This window comes from Phalacrocorax aristotelis, unplaced genomic scaffold, assembly GCF_949628215.1.
Source record: "Phalacrocorax aristotelis unplaced genomic scaffold, bGulAri2.1 scaffold_36, whole genome shotgun sequence".
Taxonomy (NCBI): Eukaryota; Metazoa; Chordata; class Aves; order Suliformes; family Phalacrocoracidae; genus Phalacrocorax; species Phalacrocorax aristotelis.
Window position 1 is genome coordinate 184,540 of NW_027441354.1, and position 11,213 is coordinate 195,752.

An 11,213-nucleotide genomic window follows, 5' to 3' on the forward strand; every position below is an offset into this window, starting at 1 on the left:
TTCCTCCCAGTACATCCCAGTAAATCCCAGTTCGCTCCCAGTACATCCCAGTACATCGCAGTACATTCCAGTTCCGTTCCTGTACATCCCAATACATCCCCGTTCCATGCCAGTACATCCCAGTTTCCTACCAGTTCATCCCCGTACATCCCAATTCCCTCCCGGTTCACTACCACTTCTTTCCCAGTGCCTCCCAATACATCCCAGTTCCGTCCCATTACATCCCAGTACATCCCAGTTCCCTCCCAGTACGTCCCAGTTCCCTCCCAGTACATCCCAGTTCCCTCCCAGTACTGGGAGGGAACTGGGATGTACTGGGAGGCACTACAATGTGCGGGGATGCCCTGGGATGTACTGTGGAGGAACTAGGATGTACAGGCTTGTACTGGGTTGTACCGGGTGGAACTGGCAGGGATTTGGGATGTACCAGGATCTACTGGGATGTACTGGGATGTACTGGGAGGTAACTGTTATGTACTGGGAGTGAACTGGGAGGGAACTGGGACGTACTGGTAGGGAACTGGGATGTACTGTGAGGGAACTGGGATGTACTGGGAGGGAACTGGGACGTAGTGTGAGGACACTGGGATGTACTGTAATGTACGGGGTGGGAAGTGTTATGTACTGAGGGGAACTGGGACGTACTGGGATGTGCTGGGAGGGAACGTGAAGTACTGGGATGTACTTAGAGGGAACTGGGATGTACTGGGAGGGAACTGTGAAGTACTGGGATGTACTGGGATGGAACTGGGATGGAACTGGGATGGAACTGGGAGGGAACTGGTATGTAGTAGGATGTACTGGGTGGGAACTGGGATGTACCAGGATGTACTGGGATGTACTGGGAGGGAACTGGGATGTACTGGGAGGGAACTGGGATGTAGTGGGATGTACTGGGAGGGAACTGGGATGTACTGGGAGGGAATCGGGATGTAATGGGAGGGAACTGGGATGTATTGGGAGGGAAGTGTTATGTACCAAGGGGGAACTGGGACGTACTGGGATGTAGTGGGAGTGAACTGTGAAGTACTGGGATGTACTGTGAGGGAACTGGGATGTACTGGGAGGGAACTTTGAAGTACTGGGATGTACTTAGAGGAAACTGGGAGGCAACAGGCATGTACTGGGATGTACTGGAATGGAACTGGGAGTGAACTGTGTGTGAACTGTGAGGGAACTGGGATGTACTGTGAGGGAACTGGGATGTACTGGGACGGACTGGGAAGGAACTGGGACGGACTGGGAGGGATCTGGGATGTACTGGGCTGCACTGGTAGGGAACTGGGATGTACTGGGAGGGAACTGGGATGTACTGGGCGTCGCTGGGAGGGAGCTGGGATGTACTGGGATCCATACTGTGTGGCATGTTGGTCATTACTGGGACGCACTGGTCTATACGCGCGGGCTGATGTCTGACCCCTCTGGCCCCACCCACCTTTGCGACAGGCCCCGCCCCCTGGCGAGGGCCTGGTGGGGTGGGGCCGTGCTCGTGTGCTCCCCAGCATCCCCAGTTAGCAAGAGGTCCCACCCCCTGGTGGCAGCCTGGGGGTGTTGCTGGTGCTGCCTGGCCCCACCCTCCATAGCAACAGGCCCTGCCCTTGGTGATGGCTCCAGGGGCATTGCCAGCGTCCCTTTGGACACACCCCCTTAGTGACAGGCCCCACCCCCCGGCAACGGCCCGGGGGGCGGTGCCGGCTCTCTCCCCTTAGCGACAGGCCCCACCCCCCGGCAACGGCCCGGGGGGCGGTGCCGGCTCTCTCCCCTTAGCGACAGGCCCCGCCCCCCGGCAACAGCCCGAGCCTGTGTTTGCTCCGCTCGGGGGGCTCGGTTTGGGTGTTTTCTCTCCCCCCTCCCTCCCGTGCCGGGAACTCCAGGCGGCTCTCGTACGGCTCCCGGGGCCTTCACCCCCCGGGGGGCTCGGCCCGCCCCTTTCGCGGGGCGCTGTGGGAAGGGCGGGGGCGGGGCCCGGGGGTGGAAGAGCCCCGGCTCTGGCCCTGGGCTTCTCTGGCGTCGGTGCTCCCGTGTTCCCTCGGGCGGTCGCAGCTTTGGGGCTGTCTCAGCCCCCCGGGCAGGCGTGCTCTGGCGTTTAGAGAAGCGGAGGCGTTGCCTGAGGTAAGGATTCCAGAGCTTGGCACTCTTTGGCGGCATCTGTACTAGAAAGGTCCCTTGTGGCCTGCTTTGCTTTTTTTCTCCCAGGATGCTGTTTTGGGCGCTGAGGGGGCGGTGAGACGGGTTAGTGGTATGGTGTTCTGTTTGGGGTTTGGTTTTTGCTTTGCTGTTTTTTTTCCCCTCGTGAGATCATTTTATTGTGCTGCTGCAATTCCTGTCTTTACTGAACCCGGAACCTTGGGGGTTTTCACTAGTTGTGCCGTTCACTGTTTCAGGTGTTGCCTTGGCCTCTCAACAGCCGTGGCACAACCTGCAGCGATGCTGCCTCTCCAGGCCCCCGCAGGCCCCGCTTTCTTGTCCAGCCAGGCGGGAAAGCGTGGTTGTTGCAGAAACAGCTACGCCCTGCGACTCCTCCTCAGGTTGTTGGCTCGGCCCCAACAGCGTACAGGCTGCTGAGGTCACCGCCTCCGCGCGGGACGCAGGCGGCCCGGAGAGCTTTACCCCGCGCCATTTCTGTCCCCTCTGGGCAGCAGCGGAGCTGCCGCCGCTTCAGGCGGCCGCTTTCTCGAGGGCGAGGAGCTGGGATGACAACGGGCCGCTGCAGACTCTGGTCAGGGTAAGAGGCTGTTCCCTGGGGAGCCGGCGCAGGGGGAGCGGAGGTACGCACGGGCACTTGTCGGTGCCCCTGGCCGGTAAAGGGAAGGTTAAATTGTTAGAGTGCAAATAAATACATATTATTTAGGGAGGAGTCGTGACTAAATTTAATCACACCTATTACTGAACAAACCAGGCAGTCATTATTCCTAATCTGTAGTTAAAAAAAATAAAGGCAGTCCTTTTTTATGCCATAAATAGAGTTGCGAGTCATTAATAGCTCAATCTAAATACAGCCGTTACTAAATCAACTGCAGGCATTAATGACTCCTGATCAGAAACAAAATAAGGAAATTTTCGAATCTAGAATGAAAATCGACCCGGAAAGCTAAATTGGGAGCGGGTAGTACTGAAATTGTAACAGGGCTGTTAGAAAGTTCAGAGGCAGCGACAGCTCCTGCTTCCAACCCAAGCAGTAAACGAAGCTTTAGGTTCTTAAATGAAGAGAAATAAAGGTGAGCTGTTAAACAGTGGCTGGGGTCAAGCGTAGCTATTAAGAAAATTTGCAGGTACGGGTGATTCCTGAGCAGAACTAACAATTCCAGAAGATTTAGATTTAAAAACTACAGAGCTAATGGAGTGCCACAACCGCCCGGATGTAACTGCAGCCGCTTTGGGGGAATGCCCCAGCCCCCCCAGCCACCGCTATTAATTACTGCCAAGGAGAGCGAAAGTGAAAGTAGAAGCAGTGCAGGTGAAGTGTGAGCAGTACGCTTTTTCCTAAGTCATCTCTTCGTGTCAGGAGAGGAAAGAAAATGGAAAGAAGATGTTTGCAGGGGGTCTGTGCTGGGTTACCTGCGCGTCTCTTCCGTGCGTCCTTGAGGAGACATTTAGCTCCTGTTGGGCGCTCGCAGGTGGAGACAGGGCGAGCTGGAGGCAGGATCGGTGCCGGCACTGATAAAGGGATGGGCAACGAGCGGAGAGAAGAGGGGGCAAGGGCTGAAAAAGGGTCACCGGTTCTGCAGGGAAGGCAGCGGGATGTGACTCGGCAACCGCTCTGACGAGCGCAGGGTCATTCGCTGCGATGAAGTCAGGGTCTGCGGCTGGCCCGGAGAGGCAGCAGAAATCCCAAACTCTTTGCAGGGGTACCGGCCAGATTAGGGCAACACCTGAACAGTAAAACCATTTAGGGGAAGCAGAGCTGGGCTGCACCGCGTGGCCAACCTCCCTCTTCTCCGTGAGTCCCAAAGGGGCAGCTCCAAGAATGTGCTGAGAATTCATCCCTTGCGCTAAAAATGAGACGCAAGTAGCACCCACCCGTGAATTTTATTTTCTCTCTCGCTCTGCGGCTCCTGCCTGCTTGTCTCTCCTCAGTGCTCACCTGCACCTGTGCTCGGATGGGGCAGCTGAGGGAAGGTGCTGCCATCTCCCCAGCCCCGGCGGACCGCCCCTCAGCTGTGTCCTCTGTCAGGGAGCGTCGTCATCTCTCCTGCCTCCCAGAGCGTGTCCTGTAGTGGCAGACGCGCGGGCTTTTCCCTGCACGCGCATACGGGAAGGGAAGGGAAGGGAAGCACAGTGAGAGCTGGGCTTGTCAAAGAGTAATGGGGGTGGTGGGAAGCGTAGCTAGAACCGGAGAGCTACAGCGCAAAAGCGAAGCGGACGGGACACAAAAGTAAAATGGTGCACAGGAATGCTGAGGCGAGAACTCCCGCAGCACACAGGAAATCAGTGTCAGAATCTATTGTCTTCTGACTGCCAAATTAAAAATAATGGCACGCTTTGCAACGCTAAGCTCGCTCTAATCGTCTGAACTGTTTCTTTCCAACCCCCACCGCCCCCAGCACACCGCTCAGCCTCCTCAGCCTGAAATGCCTTGTTTTCCTTCTTTTTTTTTTTTTTTTTTTTATGACAGGGCAACTTCTGTTCCCGAGGTGGTGCCTACGGTACAGCTATCTCTTCGAAGACAGTTTGGTTTAGGTCAGAGAATGTTGAGCCTGGACTGAATCAGCCTCTGTTTCTATTTCTGGAAATCGTCAGTCCTGTGCATCAAGCCCGGAAAAAAGGAAATATGAACCAAAGGACGTGGGGCCTGCAGGGCTAGGAAATTATTTGAGAAGAGGTTCAGTGGGGAAATGACTCTTTGTCTGTGGGGCGTCCAGGCAAGCAACCCAGCTGCTAGAAAGCGGCGCTGTCCCCAGGATGGCCTCGGCGGTCCCGTTGGAGTCGGGGCAACAAGGACAAGGCAGGGTGAAGCATCTGGCCTGCCGTGTGGAACGTGACTGTACAAAGCACGTGTGATGCACTGCAAGTTTACTTGTTTAAACTGTGAGTTAAAGAAGGTGTGCGGTTGCTTTGTAAACAGCCGACGCTCTAAAGCTACACCCATCTAATTGCTAGCTGTATTAAATCTATCGTATTGCTGTTTCTGCATTAAAAAATAAAAAAGAAAAAAACCAACACACCTATGTAAGCACTTCTAAGTACAACGGAAAACCACTGTTTAACGCGTGGCATGTGTGGGTTGTTTTTTTGGGGTGGGAGGGTGGGGTGTATGACAAAAACCTGCGAGAGACACACGCACATACGCACATGTCATGTTTAGCGCTCACCTAAACCCAAAAAAGAAAATCCACTCTTTATTTTGCAGCATTAGCATTAGCTTCCAGCGCACAGCCTGAGCGCACACCTCTGCTCTCACCGTCTGCTCCCTCTTCAACCGTGTGTGGCTGTCATCAGCTTGCACAGGCTTTGCTCGTGCAAGTTTCCGCGACAGCTTACGAGAAGGCAGGGAAACCAACCCAGCAAGACGCGTAGTGCCTTCCTCTATGGGCTCCGTCCAGCCTTTGTTAAAATGAGCAGAAAAGAAATCTGCTGCTGCCTTTACCCTGACTGACTCTTACAGAGAGCATCTGACTTGACCCGCAGCAAAGCGATGCCCCAGGCAGCAGCACGTATTGGCGCGGACCGCGGTTTCACCCACCTGTTTTACTGCGCCGGTCCTTTCCCACGGCCGATGCCGCAGATGTGGCGCGCCCCACCCCCAAACCTCTTTACGAGGGTTCCCTGGGCTCTGCAAGTCGCCTGCTGGACGTGTTGCTGATTCAGGCACGGGCAAAGTCAGCTTCTTCGCTGGCCTCGGGCCAGGGCAGCCACGTACTCGAGGGAAACTCAGAATATCTCCAGCGAGATCTCACCGGGAGGCTGGGACCTCGTCAGTAGGGGAGAAAGCCAAGCGACTGACACTGAAAGGGAGCTCTTTGCTAGGCTGTAGATCGTAAAGTTAACAAAGAAAACAAACCTGCCTTTTTAAAAATGCCCTCTTTTGAGTCTGCCACATTTGATACGGATTTTTTAAATTGCAGGGTATATCTCCTACAGGCCTCATGCAAAGGGAAGTGAGTACCTCTGGCTCTCAGGACAAGGGGGTCCCTCAGGAGCCCAGGTGCTCACGCCAGCCGGCATCTGGCACAGCACAGGGCAGGAGCTTTGGCAGTAGTACGTGAGCTGAGAATGAGAGTTAGGCAGCACTGCGCGCTTCTCCTGTGAGCCGCCGAGGCTCGCGCGCTGTACCTTCCACAAATAAAAGGCCAGAAGAGTCAGCATTTCTGCTAGTTCCAGCCTCATCCGTACCCTCGTCGGTGTAGCTGTAAGCAAGCGTCCCGTAGCGACTGGGAGCGTGGCAGCTGGGCTTCCTGCGCTGCCTTAGGTTGTGCCCTTGGAGAGACCCTTCTCCGAGCCCCGTGAGCCCCGGGGTGGGTGGGCTGCGGTGCCGTTCAACGCTGAATAGGCACGAAGGCCTGTAAACAAAAGGTATTTATATCGCACCCATACCCGGCAGCCAACCGCCGCTTTATTTACGTATTCTGCACCTCCTGCCGACGCTTTTAAACTTAGCCGATATTGCCGCAGTTTTCACTGACGGGGCAGGGGGCTGCCACGCTGCAGGGGGAGTGTCTGGGTGTCTCCCACGGACACAGACGTCCTCAGCTGGGTAGGGACAGGGTGAGAGCTGGAACAACTCTGCTGACATGTAAGGGCCGTCACAGGGCAAGGCTCCTGGGTCTGGGGGCTGAAAGGCGAGCCGCGCTGGGTGGTTGGTGTGGGAGTTGTGGAGCAAGTAGGGGGAAAAAAAACCAACAAGAAAAAACCATCCAAATGTTTCACAGCAGGTAGAAAGCTAGGCAGAAAGCAAACTGAATGCTGTAAAGACAAAAGCCGAAAGCCGGCTATGGACTGTCCAAAAAGAGTCAGTGCCACGGAAGGAGGTTATTTCTTCAACTGACCATAGGAGGCTTTTTGTGAGAAAACACAACACCTTTCTGCTACGGCGCGGTACCGCAGCAGTAATGGGCCAGAGCGTGCGAGTGCCTTTGGCAGGATCGGTAACGGCCGGGGCACGGCCGAACGGCCAGCCCACCTTCCGCACAAGGAAAACACCATTCCCCTGGAACGCCACGCAGACCCAGGACAGGTAAGGCGGAGGCCGAGCCCAGGCGCCCCCATTGCCAAGGACCACCTTGGCCTTGCAGTGTCTCACGCTTCGGGGTGTTTTGCAGGCCGTGGCTAAGCTCAGGCCCCCTGCTCGTGGCGGCCCCCGGTCCCCCGGCGCCGGTCGGGCCCCAGCCCCCAGCGCGGTGCGGCGCAGGGCAGTGACCCAGCAGGGCGGCCCCCCGGGCCCCAGCCCCCCCCCCCCCGCCTGCGGCCAGGCCCCGCGGCCGCCGGCCCCTTCCTCCTCTGCCCGCTCCCGTCGCAGACGGCTCGGTATGTGTCACGAGCGGCAGCCCCGTTCAGCAGCTCTCGGAGGGCGCGCGGCTGTGCCCGGCCGTGACCGGGGCCCGCAGGGGTTTCCCGCTCGCCCCGAGAAGGCGCTGGCCCCGAGCCGGCGCGTCCCGCCCCGCCCGGCCCGGCCCTCGGCGCCCTCGCGAGCTGAGCGCGGCCCGGCCAGCAGGGGGCGCTGGCGCTCACCGGCTGGGCGCGGGGGCGGTCCGGCGCGGGGGCGGGGCCGGTGGGGGCCGCTCCTTCCGGCCGCCCTTTAAGGGCCGCCCCGCGGGGCTCGGGCTTCCGGTGGCGCGTGCGCGGCGCGGCGGAGCGGGGGCGGGAGCGGTGCGTGTGGCGGCCGGGTCGCGAGGCGTCCCTGTGCGGTGCCGGGGCCCCTCTGCGGCCCGGCGTGGGAAGCCCGCGGCCGGCGGAGCCTGCTCGGAGCTGGGCGGGGAGCGCCGCGGCGGTCCGGCCGCCGGCAGCCATGCCCTGCGGTGGCCGGCAGCCCCTCGGGACGCCTGGAGGCCTGGCGGTGCCCGAGCCTCGCCTGCGGCAGCCGCCTGAGAGAGCAGCGCGGCCGTGTCCGGGGGCCGGAGAGCGCTGGTGGGTGAGTTCGGGCAGCGGGTGGGTCTCCGTGTGAGGTGAGGCCTGGCGCGGGCCGGGGGGTATCTCCGTGCGGGTCGGGCCGGGGGCGGGGCGGGGGCCGGGCCCCGCAGAGAAGCCCCGGTCGGGCATCGTTCGCTTTTCCACAATGTAGGGCTCTCCCCGGTTATTTTTTGTGTACTGTGTTTTGGGTCACCTGAAACCCTTTGGCCGGTTACGTTTGGTGCGGGGAGATGGCAGGTCTGGAGCCTGAAAGATCTCTGGTGGGGGGTGGGGGAGGTATTTCTTGCCTTAAAACTCTGAGCCCACCTCGTGTGTCATGTCGTGAGTCTCGTGACTGTGGCAAATGGCTGAGTCGGGCGTTTTCTGATAACTAACTTCTGAACGTGTGCGTGTGTAGGCACGGGGAGATTTGTGCAGGGTGACGGAGCCCCTTGTGCTTCTGTGCTAATGTCTACCTGTTCTAGACCTCCAGTGTTGGAAAGCCTTTGTTTAGTGCCTAGTTGTGCCTGCGTAACAAATGTTTTAGCTGCTGATGGGTTATACCTCTGCTGCGAACTTCTTGCTGGGTGGCTTGATTGTTTCTGGTTGTCCGTGTAAATCTAGGCAGCTATTTTCTGCCCGGTGGTGAAGCCTATCGCTTTGGATAACAAAGGGCAGGAGTGCAATAAAGAAAAAGGTGATTCGTCTGCTGCAGCTCCTTGGAAACAATTCGTTCCTTATTTTCTGCCCTTGGGCAGGCGTTGTGCTTTCCAGATAATGCAGCCTCTCCTGTGCCTGTCCACGCCGTGCATTTTGTCCTGCCCTTGCTTGAAAAGGCTCTCCTTGCCTTCCTCCCCTCTGCTGCAGTTGCCTTAATCTCTCGCTGCTGCTGCTGCTGCTGCTGGAAGAGGGATAAAGGGAGTGTTGTCGATCGGGTTGTTAAAAGCTTTTTCGCGGGCTGTAACGCGCGGGAAAGGGGGGCCGGGGGGGAGGATCAGTTTGCGGGGAAAATGGGAAACCAACATCACCTTCCCCTCCTACGGCGCAGCCCGGCCGCACGGCTCCCCGGGGATGCCCCTGCCCGCGGGTGTACCGTGTGTGCGCCCCCCGCGTGGGGCGGGGGACGACGACACCCCCCCACACACCGTCGGCGGCACTGGGGCAACCCCTGCCCCAGGGCTCCGCGCTCGTACCCGGCTCTCCCCGCTCCGGCACGGCACGGGGCTGGACGCACCGAGAAGACCCCGGAGCGGCTTCTCGCGTCCGGGCGAGAACAGGGCCCGGCCCCGAGCAGCAGAGCGGGCACCGCCGGTAGCTCGGAGGAGCGGGGCCGGCTCGGCTCGAGGCGTCAGAGCGAAAAGGGACGAGAACCGTCCCGGAGCGTCCGGGGGTTGGGGGGGTTGGCGGGATGGTCCGGTGGCCGGGTTCGGCTCCGTGCCGGGCCGTGGGGCAGCCGGAGCCGCGCCAGAGCAGGTGAGGAGCCGCATGGCCGGGCGCGCTGTGGGTCGGCGGGTTTGGGCTGTGGGGTCTCCCGGTCCGCGGAGCCCCCGGGGGGGCGGCGGGGTGCGGGCAGCAGCGGCCCCGGGCCGAGCGCTGTCGTGGGTCGGTGGTTGGGTTTTGGGGCCGAGCCCGTGCCCGTCCCCGGGGAGTAGGGGCAGCCCCACCCGGCTCTCGACTGCTCCTCGTCGGGGTCGGGCGGCGGCGGCGGCGACCCCGGCGGGGGCTCCTGCGGTGCCGGGCGGGTCCCCCCTTGCCCGCGAGGCAGGCAGGGACCCCGGCTGCTGCCGCCGCGGTTTGCTGGAGGCGGGCCGGGCCCGGCCCCCTGTGGGGTTGGGGTGCGGGCCCGGCGCTGCCGGGGAAACGAGGCCTGCGAGAGCAGGAAGAAAGCGCTGCCGGGCCGGTGCTGGGCTGCCCCGCCGGGGTGCGGGGCCGGGCCCGCGCAGTTCAGTTCCCAAGGCCTCCCCGACAGTGCCCGCGTGGGCCGTGGGGGTGCAGGGCTGCGGGGTGGCTGCGCTCTCCGCGGCCCTGAGCGTTGCCCGTGGGGACTGCGGAGGGGGCCGGGACGCAGCCAGGTTCAGCTGGTTTGGTCCCTGAGCGTGGAGAGCACAGCTCTTCTGTTCCTGGGCCTTGAGAGCAGGCTCCTGTGGCTGACGCCGGGGCCCTGAAACAGATCGAGTCGTGCGTTTTGAGGTCCTGAGCGAGGGGACTAAGTGGTGTGGTTTTGGGCTGAGGAGCAGAGGTCAAGTGCTGCGCTTTTGGGACTTGAGAACAGGCTCAGCAGCTGGGCTTTTTGGCTCAGAACCGGTCTCAAAGTGAGCTGGTTTGGGGGCCAAAAGCAGAAGCCGGTTTGGCTGCTTGTGGGGGTGGCGTGGGGGCATCGGGGGCTGCAGGGGAAAGCAAGGGTTGGGCAGGGTACGAGGACCCTCCCCGGAGGTGGGGGTCCGGTCACATCGGACCCCGAAGTTCGGGAGGCCGGCATGCACCAGAGCGAACTCGCCACCTGAGGCGGGTCTCTGGAGGAAGGGTGCTTTTTGGATCCAGTGCAGCGCACCCTCTTTGGGTCCAGCTCTTCATTCTGCGCTGCTTAGAAGAGTTATTAACCAATTAATTAAACATACAAACTAAGTCACAACAGCTCTATCGGCTCCATCGTGGTTTGGAGCTCTGAATCGGTTTCATTTGGTGTCTAACACATTTTTTCCCCGAGGAGAGGCTACGTTTCAAGTTAATTAGTTTTCTCACAAGTGTGTCAGTTGATAAAATTGAGTTACGATTATTAAAACCACAAAGGTGACAGGAGTCTCACGGATCGGGTCTATTTCTGAAAATGTATTCATCCCATGCAAATGTCATCGGGATACAGATCATCTGCACTTCATGCTCTGACAAGACAAGATGCTGAGACAGGGATGAGCTCCAAAAGGACTACTGAAAAGAAAAAAAACCCACGCACTTCATGAAGTCATGGGGGGGTTTTTTGTTTGCATTTGGGGGGGCGGGGTGGCTTTAACAAAAGAGTGCAGTGTTGGCTGGCAGCAGCCTGCAGAGCATTTTTGCTGCCTGATCTCTCCTGTTCTTCTCTTCCACTCCTCTTTCAGGGCTGTAATTGTCATTTGGATAGTTTTAGAAGAGCAGTTAAGTTCCTCGCCTGTGTCTCAATGTGCTGG

The 11,213-nt window shown here is 59.3% G+C and overlaps 1 long non-coding RNA gene across 1 annotated transcript; it reads left to right on the forward strand.

The window, feature by feature from the left end:
- Positions 1–2,389: 2,389 nt before the first annotated feature.
- LOC142051388 (uncharacterized) lies at positions 2,390–5,156 on the forward strand. The gene is made up of 2 exons (XR_012658455.1): positions 2,390–2,768; positions 4,616–5,156. It is a non-coding gene; the product is annotated as an uncharacterized LOC142051388 (long non-coding RNA).
- The last annotated feature ends 6,057 nt before the right edge of the window (positions 5,157–11,213 follow it).